The sequence below is a fragment of the Nansenia antarctica genome (assembly GCF_963989245.1).
Source record: "Nansenia antarctica genome assembly, chromosome: 6".
NCBI classification, from domain to species: Eukaryota; Metazoa; Chordata; class Actinopteri; order Argentiniformes; family Microstomatidae; genus Nansenia; species Nansenia antarctica.
Window position 1 is genome coordinate 44,715,493 of NC_137676.1, and position 16,325 is coordinate 44,731,817.

The following is a 16,325-nucleotide window of genomic DNA, read 5'->3' on the forward strand; positions in this document are numbered from 1 at the left end:
TAGTGGGTGGTTCTGCCCCTGCGGAGGACAGCTGATCGGACCGGCCTGTTCTTGGGCGAGTAGCTGGTCGTGGATGGTGACACGGTGGCTGGGCGGGAGTGGGTGGAGGAGGTGACGTTGAAGGGACAGAAAGCTAGAATAAGGCCCAATCCCAATTCACCCCTAGCCCTTCGTTTTCACCCCTATGGCTCGATTTGCGCGTTCACGTTTAGGGCGAGGGCTGTCTCAATTCATATTTCGTCGAGGGCTAGGGGTAAGGGGGAGGGCTAACTATTACTTCGTTTCGAGGGATTTCAGGACCAGACTAGCTTCGAAGGGCTAACGGTACGCTACCCCTTGATACCAGGATGCATTGCGAATCATCTACAGAAATCTTATGTCGCTCTATTCAATGCGGAAATGTCATTTTAATTCTCTGTAATTACTTATTAATAAATATTTGAAAAATTATGATAACCATCTTATTGTCTTAGTTTAATGTCATTACAATGCATTATAGACCTTTTATTTATAACACGCATAACCCAAAAATCGCTTTTATGTCGGTGCTGTGTCTAACGTTACAGTAACGCAACGCTGCATGACAGTCGAGCATTTCAGAGATGTACAGTCATAAATCAATTATTACCTGTGGCGTTTGACAGCGGATGATGGTACACATATGTAAAGTTATCTATCAAACGTTCGGCTGACTTGTACATGATGCGCATTTTGACCTATTTCCACCCGCAATCTAATCCGAGCAGTTGTTATTATGTAATATTATTAATGGGTTGTATCATTCATTTCAATGCATTATAGACCTTTTCTTTATAACAAGCACAACAACAACAAAACGTTATCATGCCGATGTGCTGTGTGTCTAACGTTACAAGCTGATTTGTGCATGACAGCCGCGCATTGACATATTTCCATGTCTGATGTCTAATGTCTGTTGTACTAATGTCATTTCAATGCATTATAGACCTTTTCTTTATAACAAGCACAACAACAACAAAACGTTATTATGCCGATGTGCTGTGTGCTGTGTGTCTAACGTTACAAGCTGATTTGTGCATGACAGCCGCGCATTGACATATTTCCATGTCTAATGGCATATGACACGCGAAATGTAACTACAGTTAAGGATACGCGTAAAGGATGATGATATATCACCGTTCGACTCTACTGAGAAATGTTTCCGCATATTTGTCATCTCTCCTTCACAGGCAAATGTGGCCGCGTCCCCAAGAGATCCTCTTTCTCCGTTTTTGACCACCACTATGATGGATTGATTTTTGGATTCTAGACGACGAATTGTTCTGAGAAAGGCGCTTGGTAACGTGATTTTTGGACAACGCTTTATGACTATTGATGGACTGGTTGTTTTGGTTGGAGTCATTCATTGTCATTAAATTCATTGTCATTATTGCGATGTCCACAAAAAAGACATCGCTGACGGAAGAGACTAAAAAAGGAACGTCTAAACACTACAGTGTGTTGATAACAAACGAAAATAGATGCTTATAGCACACGCAACAGAAATAAACACAGCTGAAGAAGGCATTGCGAGATGTGAGAATTCGCCGGCAACACAACGCGTCAACCGTACCGCGTGATGACGTAGGCGCCGTGAAGGGTTGTCCCAATTCATAGGGCTTTGATTTCAAGGGGTAGGGCTTGTGACGTATTCGAAGGCCTTGCCTTCGAATCGAGTGACACTCGAAAACGAGCCATAGGGGTAGAAAAGAGAATCGGGATTGGGCCTAACAGGATACTTATAGTTCGTATAGCCTGTTGCAGTGTATAAGGGAGGCTATTGTGTTTTTACAGACCTAAATCACGTTTTGTATTCGTATGTAGGCTATAGGTCTACATTACTCTGATAGGTTCAAATTAAGACCCCACCCCCCCACCTCACTTTTCTACGAAATTGATATATAAATGATATTTATACTGGACATGTTTTGTTTTTTTCAAACCTGGGTTATAGAAACGCTATTCATTATTTCAAAAAACTATTCCAGTTAAAAATGTAGCCGGTCCGCTTCAGATCCCCACTAATGTGTTGCTCCTTCTTATAATAAAGCCTCGGCTACCGCGCTTTGGAAACGATGACGTCAGAAGCGGACACTTCATCGCCTTTCCCTGCAGCAGTCATTCTCGCCGGGCGCGGTGGCGCGTGCCTGTAATCCAAGTCACCGGGAGGCTGAGGTTGGCGGATCGAATGAGCTGAGGAGCTCTGGGCTGTAGCGGCCCATGTCGAACGGGTGTCTGTTGTGTCCTGTTTATACCGCCAGTGGGCGCTAGTATGCAAGTGATGTATGCAGTGACGGAAGTGATGTATGCACTTCCGGAGGTGAAGAACGGGAGTTGAATAAATGGCGAATTGAACAGCAGCTGCGTGTCTCCGAGTCTCATTCTTTATACGAACTACTTTCTTACTACAGAATACCACATTTTTGGCGACGAGGATGGCTATTTCCGTACCCTTACCTACACCGTTCATGCCTGTGCCAGGCGAACCTGCTATTTCTTTTCCTACTTGGTTGAGAATGTTTGAAAATTACATGCTCGTAATTGATGCTACCGGAGAAAAATGGCCGGAGGAAAGAAAGCGCGCGATTCTTCTTCATGCTCTTGGGACCGAAGGACAAAGACTGTTCTACACTCTAAAGGATACGGGTGTTACCTACACTTCTGCCGTGGATGGACTGAAAAAGTACTTTGTTCCTAAGGTGAATGTGATTGCTGAACGTCACAAATTTCGACAGAGAGCTCAGGGTCCTGACGAGATGGTTAATCAGTTCCTTGCTTCATTGCGCGAGCTAGCTGCAGCTTGTGAATTTGGCGCCATGGAGGAACAAATGATTCGTGATCAACTGATTGAGCGTGTTGCTAATACACGCATACGAGACAGACTTTTGCTTGAATCGGACTTGTCTCTGGACAAAGCTACTTCAATGGCCTTACAAATCGAGGCTGGACTACGGAACTCCAACGTTCTCTCTGGAGCTACAGCTTCGGTGAGAGCCATCGAGAAACAGCCGACGAGGAGGAGGTTCGACAAGGGCAAGAAGAAAGATCCGACGACGACTGCACCTGCCACGGTCTACAGCCAGCCAGCTACAACTGGGAATCAGCGCGCCTGCTTCCGATGCGGATCCACAGGACACTTAGCTAACAAGCCTACATGCCCGGCGGTTAAGGTGACTTGCAATACATGCGGAAAAGTTGGACATTTTTCCAAGGTGTGTAGATCGGCTCAAAAAGAGGTGCGTGAGGTAATGGTGAATGACGTTACTGTGCTTTACATGCAGGGGGCCGTCGTGAATGATAAAATTATGTGTACTGTACGAGTTGATGCAAATTATCATTCATGATGTTGAGCTGATAGTGGATACAGGCTCATCTGTTTCTATTATTCCAGAGAGTACTTACCAGACACTTTTCCATACATGTGTCCTTGCTGAGCCTACAGTGAATCTGCTTACTTACTCCAGAGAGAAAATTCCTGTTAAAGGTTGCATGCATGCTACAGTTGTTCATAATGGACATTCAGTTACAGGTTCATTGATAGTGGTTGAATCAGGAAATGCATTGCTGGGACTAGATTTATTTGTAGCATTGCAGATGTGCATTGAGGGTAACAAAATTATTACTGTTAGCCCTGCTAGCTCTCCTACTGTGCTCCGAGCACCTACTGTACAGAGTACCACTCCACAGACCGAACCAGAGGTTCTAGTACAGGAGTTAGGGTGTGCAAAAGGTTTTATGCACAAAATACAGGTTAAACCAGATGCTGTGCCAGTACAGCAGAAACTGAGGAGGCTTCCGTTCTCAGTGAGGCAGGCTGTGACCGATGAGCTCGCAGATCTACAGGAAAAAGGCGTTATAGAACGTATAGACGCATCTCCATGGGTTTCCCCTATAGTTGTGACCCAGAGAAAGGGGGGAGGAAAGCCTCGCCTGTGTGTTGACCTCAGAGAACCTAATAAGGCAATCATCAGTGACTGTCATCCCTTACCGCACATGGATGAACTGTTCGCTGAGCTCCGTGGAGCCACAGTCTTTTCTACTATAGACTTAGCCTCTGCTTATCACCAGTTGCCATTGCATCCAGATAGCCGTGATTTAACTGCGTTTATCACGCATGAGGGTCTCTTTCGTTTCTGCCGAGTGCCATTTGGCCTCGCTTCTGCTCCTTCAGCTTTTCAGAAAATGATGTCGACTGTACTGACAGGCCTGCCAGGCGTACAGGCCTACCTGGATGATGTGATTTGCTACGGCATCACACAGCAGGATCACGATGTCAGCCTACGGAGAGTGCTACATGCTCTAAATGAAGTGGGACTTAAACTGAACATGCACAAGTGTAAGTTCAACCAGAAAGCTCTGCGCTTCCTGGGCCACACGGTGTCCAAAGATGGTCTTCATCCTGACCAAGACGGGGTCAGTGCTGTGGCGAACGCGCCTGCCCCGCACGACACATCCTCCCTGCGGTCCTTCCTAGGACTTGCATCGTGGTATAGTAAATTCATACCTGATTTCTCTACTGTGGTGGAACCGCTACGTGCTACACTCAGGGAATCTACTGACACTAAGTTTGAATGGACAGCGGATGCAGAGTCCAGTTTTACTGAGGTTAAGAGACTGATTACTGAGAGTCCTACCTTAGCATTATATGATCCTGAGTTACCTACTTATGTCACAACCGATGCTTCTAACTATGGATTGGGGGCTGTAATGAGCCAGATTCACCCAGACAATACAGAGAGAACCATAGCTTTTGCGTCCAGGACACTTTCTCCTGCAGAGAGAAAGTACTCTACCGTCGAGCGTGAGGCGCTGGCATGCGTTTGGGCGGTGGAAAGGTGGAGAACCTACCTGTGGGGACATCGTTTTGTCCTACGCACAGACCACCAAGCGTTGACAACCCTACTCACTTCCAGGGGTACGGGTCGCGCAGGTCTGAGAATAGCGAGATGGTCTGCACGTCTACTATGCTTTACTTATGATGTCACTTACCATCCAGGGAAACGTAATGTGACTGCTGACTGCTTGTCCAGACTCCCTCTGCCTTCGACAGGAGAGGTGGAGGAGGAGCCAGACATGGTGGCTGGCTACTGTGTTCACAGGTTCCTCACATGCCATATCTGTGACCGAGTTCACTGCTGCCTGTGAGGCCTGTCCTGAACTGACTCAACTGAGACAGCAGATACAGAAAGGTTGGCCAAAATGCAGTAAGAATGTGACAAAGGAACTTGCTCCATATTTTAGAGTGAGAGATGAACTGGCTGTGGATGAACTACTTGTCATGAGAGGCCCCGACCGTGTGGTTGTTCCTATTACACTACGGTCTAAAGTGGTAAACTTAGCTCATGAAGCGCATCAGGGAATAGTGCGTACTAAACAGAGACTACGAGAGCTATATTGGTGGCCGCAAATGGACAGATGTGTCCAGACATTAGTAGGCTCATGTGTACCCTGTCAATACAATGACAAAACAGCCAAAACTGCGCCTGCACCACTTACCCCAGTGGAACTGCCAGGTGGACCATGGGAGAAGGTGGCCATTGACATTGTTGGTCCCTTTGACTGTGCGACATGGGACTGCCGTTATGCTATTACACTCACAGACTATTACAGTAAGTGGCCAGAGGTGGCGTTTGTCTCTACTGTAACTACAGAGGCGGTTATTAGCTTCGTGACTACAGTGTTTAGTCGTGAAGGTAACCCTTCCTTCCTGGTCTCTGACAACGGATGTCAGTTTACCTCCCATGCTTTTGCAAGCTTTCTGGGAGAGAGAGAGATAAAGCACCTGCGTTCCAGTGTTTATTATCCAAGAGCCAACGGGGCTATTGAGAGATTTAATCGAGTTCTCAAAGAGTGTATTCAGACGGCTGAGAGAATGCACAAGCCATGGAAACATGCAGTAACAGAGTTCTTACTGAACTATCGCGCTACGCCGCATGCTACTACAGGAGCTACTCCCTTTGAGTTGCTGAGGAACAGAAAGATGCGTACAAAACTAAATGTCCTCCCTGTCTCACAACAAATTAAGTCACATGAGAAAGTGCAGGAGACAGTGAGACGCAAGCAACAGGAGAGTAAGGAGTACACAGACAGAATGAGGGGAGCGAAAGTGCCCATGTTCCAAGTGAATGACACCGTACGTGTCCGCAGACCGGAGCATGTAAAAAAGGGATCATCAAGATTCACAGAACCGCTGACAGTAGTTAGTAAAGCAGGACAGAATACATACCAGCTCAGTGATGGTCGAAAATGGAATGCATCCAAGCTTACACGCTTCCCCAAGGATGCTCTGTCTGGCACCAGTGGTGAAAAGGAGATTGAGCTAGAGGAGTTCATGGTGCCCGAGACAGAGAATGTGTTTAATGAACCAGGTCCAAGAAGGAACCTTAGAGTGAGAAACCCACCTAGGTGGCTGGTAGACTTTGTGCCGTAGAGAACGTACAAAAAGGGTAGGATAGAACACGGTTCTAACTTAGTACAAAAAGGTCCTACAATGCAATGACAAAAGTGAATGTTCATTTCATGTTTCACTGTCATAAACTGTTTATTGTTGTTATTCATTATGCTGATTCATTCATTTTCATTTCCTTCGTTTTCATTTTATTTCAATTGTACTGACACCAGTCTACAGAATATTGCATTCGTTGAGGACTGTAATCCCTTTAAGAAAGGGGGAAATGTTGTGTCCTGTTTATACCGCCAGTTGGCGCTAGTATGCAAGTGATGTATGCAGTGACGGAAGTGATGTATGCACTTCCGGAGGTGAAGAACGGGAGTTGAATAAATGGCGAATTGAACAGCAGCTGCGTGTCTCCGAGTCTCATTCTTTTACGAACTACTTTCTTACTACAGAATACCACAGTGTCCACACTAAGTTCGGTATCGATATGGTGCTCCTGGGGGAGCCCGGGACTACCAGGTCGTCTAAGGAGGGGTGCACCGGCCCAGGTCGGAAACGAAGCAGGTCAAAGCCCCCGTGTCGTCCAGTAGTGGGATAGCGCCTGTGAGTGGACGCTGCAGTGCAGCCTTGACAATAGATCGGAACCCAATCTTTTGTATTCTCAATGTTTTTCCCATACATTATATATCATGTATGTTTGATTTTACATGTTCATATTTATAATAAAAAATGACATTGTTTCTCCACAGTTACTGACCAGTCTGTGTTTGTGTTGTTTCTGTAGAGTAAATGTGTGTGCGTGTATGTGCGTGTGTCCGTCCATATCTGTCTGTTGGGGGGGGGGGGGTTCTTCTTTTAGTTCTACACTCCAAAAGAGTTTGGATTTGAAATCAAACAATTACTATGAGACACCCAGCGTAGCCTATAGCCTATAACTTATATTAATTTATAAATTATATTATGTAGGCTATATGAATAACTGAAAGAATGTAGTCCAGAAGAACAGGAAGTCTGTAGGCTATGTCTGCTGTAAACAATAGCCCTGAGGTGAGGTAGGCTAGTAGTATCTCTGTACGGGGGGCACTAGTGGGTGGTTCTGCCCCTGCGGAGGACAGCTGATCGGACCGGCCTGTTCTTGGGCGAGTAGCTGGTCGTGGATGGTGACACGGTGGCTGGGCGGGAGTGGGTGGAGGAGGTGACGTTGAAGGGACAGAAAGCTAGAATAACAGGATACTTATAGTTCGTATAGCCTGTTGCAGTGTATAAGGGAGGCTATTGTGTTTTTACAGACCTAAATCACGTTTTGTATTCGTATGTAGGCTATAGGTCTACATTACTCTGATAGGTTCAAATTAAGACCCCACCCCCCCACCTCACTTTTCTACGAAATTGATATATAAATGATATTTATACTGGACATGTTTAGTTTTTTTCAAACCTAGGTTATAGAAACGCTATTCATTATTTCAAAAAACTATTCCAGTTAAAAATGTAGCCGGTCCGCTTCAGATCCCCACTAATGTGTTGCTCCTTCTTATAATAAAGCCTCGGCTACCGCGCTTTGGAAACGATGACGTCAGAAGCGGACACTTCATCGCCTTTCCCTGCAGCAGTCATTCTCGCCGGGCGCGGTGGCGCGTGCCTGTAATCCAAGTCACCGGGAGGCTGAGGTTGGCGGATCGAATGAGCTGAGGAGCTCTGGGCTGTAGTGGCCCATGTCGAACGGGTGTCCACACTAAGTTCGGTATCGATATGGTGCTCCTGGGGGAGCCCGGGACTACCAGGTCGTCTAAGGAGGGGTGCACCGGCCCAGGTCGGAAACGAAGCAGGTCAAAGCCCCCGTGCCGTCCAGTAGTGGGATAGCGCCTGTGAGTGGACGCTGCAGTGCAGCCTTGACAATAGATCGGAACCCAATCTTTTCTATTCTCAATGTTTTCCCCATACATTACATATTATGTATGTTTGATTTTACATGTTCATATTTATAATAAAAAATGACATTGTTTCTCCACAGTTACTGACCAGTCTGTGTTTGTGTTGTTTCTGTAGAGTAAATGTGTGTGCGTGTATGTGCGTGTGTCCGTCCATATCTGTCTGTTGGGGGGGGGGGGGGGGGTTCTTCTTTTAGTTCTACACTCCAAAAGAGTTTGGATTTGAAATCAAACAATTACTATGAGACACCCAGCGTAGCCTATAGCCTATAACTTATATTAATTTATAAATTATATTATGTAGGCTATGAATAACTGAAAGAATGTAGTCCAGAAGAACAGGAAGTCTGTAGGCTCTGTCTGCTGTAAACAATAGTCCTGAGGTGAGGTAGGCTAGTAGTATCTCTGTACGGGGGGGGGGGGCACTAGTGGGTGGTTCTGCCCCTGCGGAGGACAGCTGATCGGACCGGCCTGTTCTTGGACGAGTAGCTGGTCGTGGATGGTGACACGGTGGCTGGTCGGGAGGGGGTGGAGGAGGTGACGTTGAAGGGACAAAAAAGCTAGAAAGGAGAATTATAGTTCGTATAGCCTGTTGCAGTGTAGGCTATTGTGTTTTTACAGACCTAAATCACGTTTTGTATTCGTATGTAGGCTACATAGGTCTACAATACTGTATTATTTCCTTACATGAATGAAATGGACCATTTGCGAATGTAAAATCTATTTGGGGTTGTGCTTTTACCAACCACTCTTGTAGAATCCTAATTCCGAGTAACTCCCACATTTGCATAAATCGGATCATTTGCATGATCTTGCATTCACGTCAATGCGAGATTTGCGCGATTAATTTACAATACACCCGCGGATCAGGTTAGGATTCCATCCAAGAATGGACTTTAGTGAAGGAGAAGCAGAGAGAAGAGAGAGGAAGAAGAGAGGAAAGAGCGTTTGAATTGTCAACATGCAAGGCACACCTGTCCGGTTGGTGATGGGATCTGATCTCAGAGCTATTGGTGTAGGAGTTATGGACTCTCTGTTCAACTGACTGTTACAGTTTTTCCCAATTGCTAAAACACAAAAGCCAATTCTATAAACCAAATGACCTAAACACATTTAATAAAACTAGCTCCCATTTGCCAAAACCATAAACACATTTCACATGAAGACACAATTCACAAAACACAATCCTCCTTTTCTCATAAATCTAAACACATTTTGTCTTGCTAAAACACAAGTTGCAAAAAACTCAAATTCTCAAATTAAAGCTCATGTGATGCAAAATGCTTGCCACAGTCAGCAACATTTGAACACAATGAACACACCTGGCTTCATTCATTACAGTAAACATAACGACTCAACATTTAAGACACTTGTTGCAAATGATTGTGGTGTGTGTTTGTGTGTGTGTGTGTGTGTGTGTGGTATAGTTCCATAAATACATACAAAAACATCACACCCTGAACATTGTTTTCAGTGAGTATTGTTGTGTGTAATGGATCCTCTGTAGTGTTTGCATTGAGTTGTGATACAGTACAGTAGTGTACATGTTACGGTACATGTCGGAATACAGTACATGTGGGAAAACTAGGGTTAGGGTTAGGTGCTAGGGTGCTAGGGTTAAGGTTAGGGTTAGGATTAGGGTTAGGGTTAAGGTTAGGGTTAGACATGCCAGCATGTACCAAGTCACCCTAGCACCTAACCCTAACACTAGTTTTCCCACATGTACCGTATTCCCACATGTACCGTAACATACATACTGTATTTTCTGTAGATTTACATACTGTTCATATGAAACACACAAATCTATGAATGCCCAATACTCTACAGTGATATATTCTGAGAACAGATACTGTAAGGTTTGGCAGTTGTGAAAAAAAAGAACATTCTCACACACTGAACATTGTGTTTTCAGTTGTTTTGTTGTAGTCTGTAATGATGCGTATAGTGTTTACATTTTTGCAGGCTTTGAGCAGCTGTTTTGGTGTGAAAGTTTGAGTTTTGAAGAGAGAAGGTGTGTCTTTGTTTATGTAGCTTTAGAAAAGTGTGTTGTGTTTAGAGTTTTGGGAAAATGGAGGAAAGTTTTGTGAAATGTGTTTTAGCAATTGAGAAAAACTGTAATACTATTAATAATACAGTAAGCTTTGTTCTATCTTTAGACTAAATACAGTGATTGCTTGTCTGCTATCCCGCAGTGCAGTAGGCTGGTTGCAGTAGACTTAGTAGTTAATTGGCATTAGCCGAGTTGTAATTACAATATTTCCGAGAGTGACCTATTCGGCTGATAATATTATCCTGTTCCATTTTAATCTGTAATAAATTGTCAATGTTCCTCCCTTGGATCCAGTATTGTCTAAAGGTTCTCAAGGCCCAGAATCTTCTTAGATTTAAGATAATCTCATTGTTAAATATTGGATAAAGGGGTGGAGTCAATGTTTACCAGTATATACATCTTAAAGTGGTTTTATACCAGTAGGCCTACAGTCAGTACAGATTTCAAAATGTCAAAAACAATAAAAAATAATTGGTCATTGGGTGATGTACACTGTAAGATAGCCTACTGTAACATTGCATAAAAACACTTCATTTAAACTATGAAACAACATTGCATGTGATCTCTCGGGTATTACTGTAAACTATGTTCAATGGTTTCACGGTTTTGGTTTTAGGTCCTACAAATAACAATAATTACAGTTAATTATTTTTCCTTTAAATATTATCATAAGCACTATTGTGTTTATGGTGGACATGGCATCATACCTACATTTTTAGCTCATATCAAATAAAGTGAACACATTTATTGCATGCCATTCTAACAAAAAGCATAGAGAAAATAGTGAGGTAGAAATAAAACAATGTCTCAAAGAAAGTGTCCAATGTTTGGCTCCTGAGTTGACGTGCCTTCATTTTCCTTTTGAGTGTCTGTTGATTTAGTGTGTGACCTCTGGAGACCCCTTCTCTGGAGTGTTGAGTGGTTGCTTCTTTGTGGGCTGTTTGTCTAACACAAAGTGTTTTGTTTACTGTTTGGTGGTTTGATCTGTTCAGAATAGTTGCCTACTTCATGTGGCAAATATTTTTAATGTGATCAGAATATATGACTGTGGATTGAAGTGACTGATGTTTCTTTTAGAAAATGGTGCTTTATCATGGATTATGGGCCTTATTGCTGTTTAGTGAGAATGTCTCTGCTGTATTGAATACAATATAGACAGTGATATACAATCAAAAACATACTCCAAATGTGCAGACAGCCTTGTGTATGGAGGCTCTGCAAACATCTGTGAGAATTCTTTGAAAATAAATTACAGAAAGAATTTGTATGTGGATAGAAGCCTCAACTGATGTAAGTAGTCTGAAATACCTCCAAGCAACAATAATACTGTAGAGACGGTGGCTTTTAACACAGTTTCAAGCATCTCTTAGATCAGTAGGCCATCAGAAGGCCTTCGACACAGTAGATCACCACATATTGTTAGATAAACTGAAAGCAATTGGGTTCGATAGAACATCGGTGAGCTGGATGCAATCCTACTTAGAGGGGAGGGAACAGGTGGTTAGTGTGAACGGAACACTGTCCCCCCCCCCCTCCCAGTGACCTGCGGCGTTCCACAAGGAAGCATATTGGGACCTTTACTGTTCCTAATATATGTGAATGACGTCATCAGCATGTGATTGCAATTTGTTCCTGTTCGCGGATGACTCGGCTCTGCTGGTCTCTGACAGGGACATATTGCAGGTGGAAAAAGCGCTAAGCACTGAACTGAGTAGAATCTGCATCTGGCTAGCTGACAATAAACTATCAATACACCTAGGTAAAACTGAAACCATCCTATACGGATCCCCATCTAAACTCAGAAAGGCTGTAAATTTCAAAATAAAAGTGGGTAACATTAATATCACAAGAAAAGAGGATATTACATACCTGGGCTCCATCTTAGAGGCAAATCTTTCCGGAGATAAAATGGCAGCAAAAGTAATCAAAAAAGTGAACCATATAACTAGATTCTTGTACAGGATATCCTCACTATTATTTTTATAGTAATTATTTTATAGTAAGAAAAGTCTTTGCCTCAGGTTATGTTTTGTTAGATTTATACATAACAATTGTTACATTTGTTCTTGACATGACATTGACATTGACTTGGCCAGATTCTATACATTATAGTATCCTGAGTGTATTGCATTGCTTTTGGGAACACTGGTCATACAACATGTGTTTAAAGATGAAAAAATGAGAAATGTGTACATTTGGAATATACTGTATATTCCTCTATTTTACTAATGCTTATGTGGTTATTTGACACGTCGGGCAATATACAGAAACCTATAACTGTCATATTTAATCACATATAAACCAATTTACTGGTTTAACCAATGATGTTATCATGTCTCACCAATAGTAAAAACCTTACTCTGCTATTGGCCTCAATCTCCTCCATTCTTTGCTTTTGGCAGTTCACTCTGCCCCTCTTTAGATCTGAAACAGATTGTAACAGCACATGACAGCCTTTGGCTCTAAGCGTACTGAACAGTACATCTATTGTCTCATACTACAGCATCTTGTGATGATAAGAGAGTATCAATGCAACCTGGTGGATTTATATTATTTACACGCAAACCCTTTCTTTCCTGATGACTCTACACTGGGGACTTTAAATGGACAATCTGGGATCAGTTTTTCAGAAATCAGTGGTTTGCCAGGGCAGGGAAATGTACCGCCTCTCAATTGAGGAAAAGTGATTCTTAACTGACCATTGAACAGATTCCCAGATGCGATATTGTGCCTTCAATGTTCTGTTATGTTAGATTGCCCAGTGGTGTGCTACACCCAGATACCCAGAAGATATATTTTTATTAATTGGTTTAGGCTAGATTCTGAAGTCATTACCTTAAAGGCCTCATCTAAGGGGATGGTGGGAAAACACTGGACGTTGCAGCCACCCCTGAATTTGACCTTTTTGTGTGAAAATGTTTTGGAACAATAGCTATGACTCTTTATATGCTCAGTTTCTGAAATTAATATCAAGTTGGCTAAAAAAACATACAGAAGTTAAATCTGAGAGTGAGACAGAAAAAAGTGATAATTTGGACCCTAATCTCAATGATTTTGGAGGTCACTGAACACAGAGTTTAGATAAATGGCCACAATTTCAAAACATTTATTTTGGTATAACATATGTTTGAAGGGCCATTATTGCTATAAAGTACTGTATGTATGCATGTGCACACATGCAAATTGCAGGCCTCCCAAAGAAATAAGCCAAGCTGCTTGCAAGATACTGCTGTCCCATAAGGCATGGTTTAGTGATGTGGTACTGTAACTGTACACCTGTGATTTGTAATGGCAGTTGCATTTCCACGTTTGCTGACTCAGGTATTAATATCTTTTTCTGGAATGCTTGGAAAATAGGACTTCATAACCCCAAAAACGGTAGAAGCCTCTGAATCTGCTGGATATCACGGATTCCTTATTCCCTGTCACTCAGATGTTTCAGTTTTATCCCTAGGCACAGATTTGGGGTGAGCTTTACCTACCCCAATTTTCACGTCAACCACCTGGGCGAAAACAACTAAATTGACTCTCAATCACCACTTACGGCTAACACCACCCAACACTGCACCACATAGGGAAAAGATTAGGCCTTGGTCAGACCTCACCATCATGTTCCATCCAACAACCTGGGCAGACAGACAGATGGTTCCTTTATAAAACATGTGGAGTGAATGTGAAGTATTCACTGGAAAACATTCTTGTTCTCTGGCATTTGACCAAGTGTCTCGAGCTAAGCTCTATCACTAAGTGTAACTGGTTTTGGGTTGGAATGCTTGCAATGAGGGGGGATAATTGTCTTCAACTGGGACAGTAGCCGTATCCCCGGGACATGGCGTGCTGTTGTTATCCCCCTGCATAACACTCCAGGGAAATATCCTGTCCGGGATAGTATTCCCATGATGCTGCTTGTCCAGGTTTGTAGGTAGGGATCAATGGTTGCTGATGGACACTACTGTGAGGATGCCCAACAAGGAGTGAGGGAGGATTAGTGGGAAGGAGGTAAGGAGGGAGGGTGTTTGTGAGAGAGAGAGAGAGAGAGAGAGCGAGAGAGCGAGAGAGAGAGAGAGATGCATTATGTGCTAACATGTGTCTAATAGGATGTGTATGGTAATCATTACCCCTGTTATACTTGCCTCTGTTAACTACAGGCAATTCTATTCTAGTTGACAAAAAATGGTAGAGAATAATATTGATCACGCGATGGTTATCATTTACAGTATATAATATAGCCAGTGTTACGACGGTCCAGATGCACATCAAGATTAGTTCGATTAGTTGGTTCGATTAAGCTCAGTTTGAGTAATTAATAATTAATAGGAAATGACCTTGCCCCCGCCCAGCGAGTGTCTAGATATGTCGATGCATGTACGCGAGGAGCTGAGGTCCACACCTGAAAACCAAGTAGCGACTAATTATAGCGTGATTTTGTTTAATAGAGTGGGGAAATGAAATGATCATTTGACAAAATCAAATAATGTTTTAAGGGGTCCCAGATCCATAAACCAAAATGTTTTTACTACACTCCTATACTATCCCCAAAATAATTTCTTTGAGAATGTTCAAGTTATTAACCATCCACTCATCTGTGTTAAGTTTCACTCTGTGATTTGTGTCAGGATGGGGAGATGAGGGTTTAATAAAGAATGTTAGTCTATTAACTTGTTTCATCATCCCCACTGGAAACTGTCCTGTTTCCAGAGATCTACTGATCACTTCAGCATGGTGAGTAGCCTGGAGTAATTTGAAAAGTTGTTTGTTGATGTTGTTGTTGATTTTTTAGTAGATACTGCGCTTGAGGCCCTCCGGACCCTCCCCCAGACAGATGCCCCTGCCGAGAAGCCCTTCTCCGTCGACGGACTGCGGTCCACTCGTCGCTCATGGTAAGTGTTCAATGGATGCTAGCTAAACTAAAAGACTTTAAGAAGATAAAAGATCAAAGAAATATAGGCCTAAATTCAAGGCCTGCTGACTATTATTCCTGTTATTCCTGTCATATCTATTTGTATTTGTTTTTAGAAAAACATTTTTGTTGCCTTGAAGCAGGGGTGGAAAGAACGTCCCTCTCAAACCAAGGACTGTAAAAGTACACCAAATTCACATTTGAAGAAACACACCAAGGTGCTTTTAAAGTGCAAAACTCACTCCACACTCAACTGTGATTTGAAGAAACACACAAGGTGCTTTTAAAGTGCAAAACTCACTCCACACTCAACTGTGATTTGAAGAAACACACAAGGTGCTTTTAAAGTGCAAAACTCACTTCACACTCAACTGTGATTTGAAGAAACACACAAGGTGCTTTTAAAGTGCAAAACTCACTCGACACACACCACACACTCAATGTGTAAGAGAGTCTCAACATTTGGAGAGACTTAATTTCTCCTCCCCCAACCATGTGCAAAGGCAATTTGTTTGTACAAACTACTGACAGGAATAATTAATTTAAAAGGTAGATATTGGTTCTGTCCTAACCTCTGTGATTTGAAGAAACACACAAGGTGCTTTTAAAGTGCAAAACTCACTCCACACACACCACACTCAATGTGTAAGAGAGTCTCAACATTTGGAGAAACTTGATTTCCCCTCCCCCAACCATGTGCAAAGGCAATTTGTTTGTACACAATTATTTGTGCAAACTACTGACAGGAATAATTAATTTAAACGGTAGATATGGGTTCTGTCCCAACCTATCAAGAATGTTTAAAAAAAAAAAGTCAAGCAAGACTGATATCATAAAAGGCTTAAAAGAAAGAAAAAGCTCCAACGTTCACAGCACACTGTGCCTTCATCAGGGAGAATTGAAGTGAACCCCACTGTATAAAAAAGGAAGCAAATTAGACCCAGGCAACTACCGACCTGTTTCTATTCTTAATTCCATCTCGAAACTTATGGAAAAAATAGTTTATGAACAGGTTGATAGGTACCTTAC